Here is a 5,650-nt window from a genome sequence, read left to right on the forward strand (position 1 = left end):
TGAGTTCTCACTGATTCCCAAATATAACAACACATTGTTTCTAGATTTATCATATCCTAAAATTATATGCTGCTTCCTATTCATTTATTAAACCAGACTCAAGAGCCCCCATAATTCCATGAGGCCTTTCTGATTGCTTCTGATTGTTTAGGCCATTCCCCCCACCTTTTTAAGACACAGCCTTCTCCCATCTCACCTGTCTCTGCTTCCCTTCTCCTGACTTCCTCACCCCTTAGCCTTCCTGGATCTTGTGATTTATGGTTTAGCAATATAGTTTTTTATTGCTCGAGAATGACTTTGTAGGTTCCTTTTCACTCTGAATAGCATTTTCCAGCAAAACATACAGAGTGCTTCACCTAAGAGGGATTCTGGAAAATAAAAATGTATCCATCTCCTTCCATGAATGAATATCCTATTCTAGTCTTTCTTAGTATCTCTGAGATTTCTATATTGCCCATCGGTTCTGAAATAGCATTTCTGATAGATGAAAAATGAAGGGACAATAGAGACTGGGACACTACATTTATTGTTGTTCATTCGCTCAGTTATGTCTAACTGTTTCTGACCCCATAAACTACAGCATGCCAGGCTTCCCTGTCCTTCACTATCTCCCAGAGCTTACTCAAACTCATGTCCATTGAGTCGGTGATGCCATCCACCCATCTCATCCTCTGTGGCCCCTCTCTCCTTCTGCCCTCAATCCTTCCCAACACTGGGGTCTTTTCCAGTGAGTCAGCTCTCCATATCAGGTGGCCAAAGTATTGGAGTTTCAGTTTTAAGTAGTTATCAGAAATAGCTTAACATAACTGGAAGTTGAGGTCACATAAGGGAGGAAATGGCAACTGATGGGATTATATTCCAGATGTATCATTTTACAGCCAGTATTGCTAAAAAAGTTGAAAAAGAATGAAAAAAAAAAAAAAACACTAATATAGGAGCTTTGATAGGCTGTGAGTAACCAAGACTAGGCTAAGTCCTAAATTAGGTAACAGCTCTGTGGAATACATGGTAAAGTAGGTGTTATGGCCTGCACTGTGTTCCCCCCAAATTCATATGCTGAAGCCTTATGCCCCAGTATCTCAGAATGTGACTGTGTTTGGACATAGGGCTTTTAAAGAAATGATTGAGTTAAATGAGGCTGTTAGGATGGGCCCTAATTCAGTCTGACTGGTGACCTGTAAGAGAAGAAAACCTGGACACATGAAGACACCAGGGGCATCCATATACTGGGGGATGACCACATGGAGAGATAGCAAGAGAGGGACCATCTGCAAACCAAGGAGAGAGGCCTCAGAAAAAAAACAAACAGATTCAGAACTGTGAGAACATGCATTTCTGTGGTTTAAGCCACCTGGTCTGTGATGTTTCATTACAGCAGCCCTAGCAAGCTAATGCGGCAGGGAGCCTATGTCAGTCTCCTCCTTGGCCTTATACAAGCTTTTTCTCTTACTCTCCTATAACCTAAGAGTCCCACGGTCACTTGTCACCTCCTGTTCCCAGGAAAGTCATTCTCACAGCCTGTGATACACTCTACTCTCCACATTCTTTACCAAAGTAGGCCTATTTGCACATTTTTAAGAGGTTATGATTGCCAAGATGCCACAGTCATCTAATACTACTCATCTCTGGGAGACAGGGAATGGATACTGAGGGAATGTAATAAGCAGCTATTGATTCTTGCACATTTAACTCAGAAATATCCAGCAAAACAAGATCTATCAATTATTTCATTGCCTCATCTGAGTTACCTATTTCTGTGATGTTTCTAAAATATCACATATCCTTAACTCTGTAATACTTTGTTGTCCGGAAGACCCATTTGCTGATGAAGACCCAATTGCCACTTTCTTGACAATCATAACTGTACCTTTTAATTTATTCCTCTCCAGGTTCATTTGTTCTTCTGCTAACATGTGAAGGTGACTATGGCGTGTTCAATAAGGGCCTCTGATAGCAGGCACAAGTCTGGGATAAACATTAATGATAGGTAGTCTGCACAGTGGAAAATGTCAACTTGGCCTTTCAACTTATAGAAATCAGAACACAATCTTCCCAACCACATACTTTTTTGCAACGTTGCAAGAACCTCACAGGATTCTTTGCAATGTTGGGAGATAAACTCCAAAGAGTACAAGCTCCTTGGAGATAGAGACTAATTTTTTTTCCTTTATGGGTCTCATTGACTTTGTTACTGGAACTAGACATTCCATTAAACATTCATTAGTATTGTTCATGACTTTGCTCTGGTCAAAAGGAAACTCCCCTTGGAATACCTCATCTAACCTTATGTAGCAATTAACATTATCCAACATGACTGTTAACTAAAGACATTTCCTTGAAAGGAGACTTCTGATGTGGTTTGGAGTTTATGGAGTTAGGTTTGTTTCAGAAGAAGGCATACCCAATAAAGTGACAGATGGGAGAGATCTGACTGGTTATCCAGGGGACAGCAGAAGGGAGGAAATCAGGCCCAAGTTGGGAGATATCACTAATAAGGAAGATGGGAAGAAAATCAGCAATATTGTCATCCTGGTGAAGGAGGGCTCTCTGTGGATAAATATAACTGGGATCTCACATGGGTAGAGACAGTCACTGGTTTCCCAGGGTTTGGTCTATTTAAGAACATCCTCAGATCTAACTTTTTCTTTTGTCTGACCAGAATCTGTTCTACTGTCTACAGTTTTCCTGCTTAAAATAAATGTAATCAATAAACACCTAAGTTTGCATAAAAGTTACAAAAGGTACATTATTCACTTTTTGAAATAAATATTTCTCCTTACCAGAATTTTCAATAGGTCTCCTGGTTTTTCCAGTGGTCACGTATGGATGTGAGAGTTGGACTGTGAAGAAAGCTGAGCACTGAAGAATTGATGCGTTTGAACTGTGGTGTTGGAGAAGACTCCTGAGAGTCCCTTGAACTGCAAGAAAATCCAACCAGTCCATTCTGAAGGAGATCAGCCCTGGGTGTTCTTTGGAAGGAATGATGCTAAAGCTGAAACTCCAGTACTTTGGCCACCTCATGTGAAGAGTTGACTCATTGGAAAAGATTCTGATGCTGGGAGGGACTGGGAGCAGGAAGAAAAGGGGATGACAGAGAATGAGATGGCTGGATGGCAGCACCGACTCGCTGGACGTGAACCTGAGTGAACTCCAGGAGATGGTGATGGACCGGGAGGCCTGGTGTTCTGCGATTCATGGGGTCACAAAGAGTCGGACACTACTGAGCGACTTAACTGAACTGAACTGAAAATATACACTCCTCTATTGCAATCTCAGCTGCATTTCCATGTGATTACAAGATTTCCCAAAACCACAAATGAGACTTAAACTCTAAGTGCATAACACATAATGCCACTTGGAAGGATGTCCATATTTTAAGTGTGTGAACATACATGTACACATGCATATTCCAAACAACACATAATTGTATACATTCACACATGTATGCTTACACGTGTGCATGAATTCATGCCAACCACCTCCTTTTAGTTTTAATTAAAATGCCAATTCCAAAGATTAATGATTTCTAGGAGCAGGTACTGAAAAAAGTAAATTTTGACAGGTGACCATATGACCATATGACAGGGAGGCATGGCCCAAGTTTTACTGGAATAAATCACCTTCATGCTAGTTTTTACCCTTGACCCCGTTTTGCTACCCAATATGTTCTAGGAGGAATGCTTGCTTAGGAAGAGATCAGATCTAAGGAATAGAGACCTATCACCTCCAAAATCTTCCCTGATCCTATATGAAGCTATGAAAACCAAGGAGCTATTCATCACTAATAATTAAACATTTGATGAAGTGGCCCAAAGTCTTAGTTTTCCTTTCTTGTGTGTGTCCTCATTATGTGCATCTGAGCCAAGGGAGTCTGTTAGGAACAGTCACATCTAGGGGAAAAGAGAAAGGAGATGCATCCTGTAAAAAGCATATTTATGCTGCCAGTGTTGTGACACAGAGTCTGTTATTGCTGCTGGCTGGGACCTTGCCTCCCATCTCCAGTTCTCTCTCAGAGGGAAGATTTACCCTCTGATAAAACCGGTCACAATTTAGAAACCTTCATTTCCTGTGCAGAGCCAGGAAATTTCCAGCCACACTAAATTCATCTGGGTGAAGGAAAGTTAAGTGATTTGGAGCGATTTGTGGATTATATCCCCCCTAAATGTATAACCCAGACCAAAAAGATTATTTGGATGAAATGAGAAATGACCTAAAACTCTTTCACTTGCACCAAACCCCAAACAAACTTGCCAAGTTTACAAATGTTTATCCATTATTTTCCTCCATCTTTCTCACTTGGTGGAAGTACCCAGCTCTAGTTTCTCATCAGTGTTGTAGCAAATAAATTAGCATTTTTAAGAGAAATTGATTAGGGCTTTTCTCTCATTTTGCTGATTAGGGAGCACAGACTGTGCACATGAATTTCAGATAAGCATCCAAACTTTTATCGGCACCGAGTAGCAACATCTGAATTTAGCCCCAATAATTGTAATGAATCTCATGTCTTGTACTTTCAGTATCATGCAGCATGACAGTGCACATATTTATTGAATGGAACCATCCTCATTCACTCCCTCCATGTGTGTAAATACTAATGTTATCGTAGCAACTGTTGACAGATTAATCTTCTTGTTCCTTTGCATGTACATTACAAATAATATGATTTTTAAATCTTCTAAGTAGATTTTTTTGATTCTTACCATTACAAAAATTAAACAGATAAAAGCTATAGACTTGTTCTCAATAAACAACCCTCACAATCCTCCAATGAATATATACCAACCCAGGCAAACAGCTGGCATCAGCCTCCTCTAATTTCTATTTTTATAATTATCGGTTAGGTAACAGAGGAAAGTTGAGTAAATACTCAAACTCAGTGGAAAAAGTAGATATTCTGGACTGTTCCTCTCATACTTCCAATTGAAGATTTACTTTCATCAAATGTGAAGGATTATTATCAGCATCACCATTATCTAAAGGAAGTGAGTCAGAATGTCCTGCACTGCACCCAGTTCCAAAGACAAAGAAATAAATCATATAATAATTATTATGCTGACTCTCTCAAAAGAGTCCTGCTGCTCCTCCTAAATACTTTTAGATTAAATTAACTTGAATCCAATACTTGAAGAAAATGAATATTGACAATATAATATAAGCTATTATGATCCTCATAGCATCAGTACAGTTCAGTAGATAAATGTGACCAGTGGCCACAGGATCATATGAACTCAAGCTGTGCACAAAGCCACAAACGGGCTTAAGAAAGACCCATGAAACTGATCCTTGACTTAAGAACTACTTGCTTTCTGAGGGTTTCCCAGTATCAGTTCATATTCTAAGGATTCCTGCTATGCAGTTCCATTTCTCTGCTTTCTTTATAAGTGCAAGAGTCACAGTGACATGCCAAAACATCATGCAGAATAGCAATGCATTGTTAGGGAAAAATATCATTAATATATGTGATTTTGATAAGAAGAACTTGCTCATGAAGTCAGGGCTATTCACTGTAATGTGACATTGTTTGTGCTGATCAACACATAATGATGCTTAAAGTTGGCTTTTAGCTGTCTGTCCAAAGGATGATATTGTATTCATTCAGGTTGTTTATCCCCAGGACATTCATTCCTCCAAGGGACAAAGTTGAATCTGT

Source organism: Ovis aries, chromosome 3 (genome assembly GCF_016772045.2).
Source record: "Ovis aries strain OAR_USU_Benz2616 breed Rambouillet chromosome 3, ARS-UI_Ramb_v3.0, whole genome shotgun sequence".
NCBI lineage: Eukaryota > Metazoa > Chordata > Mammalia > Artiodactyla > Bovidae > Ovis > Ovis aries.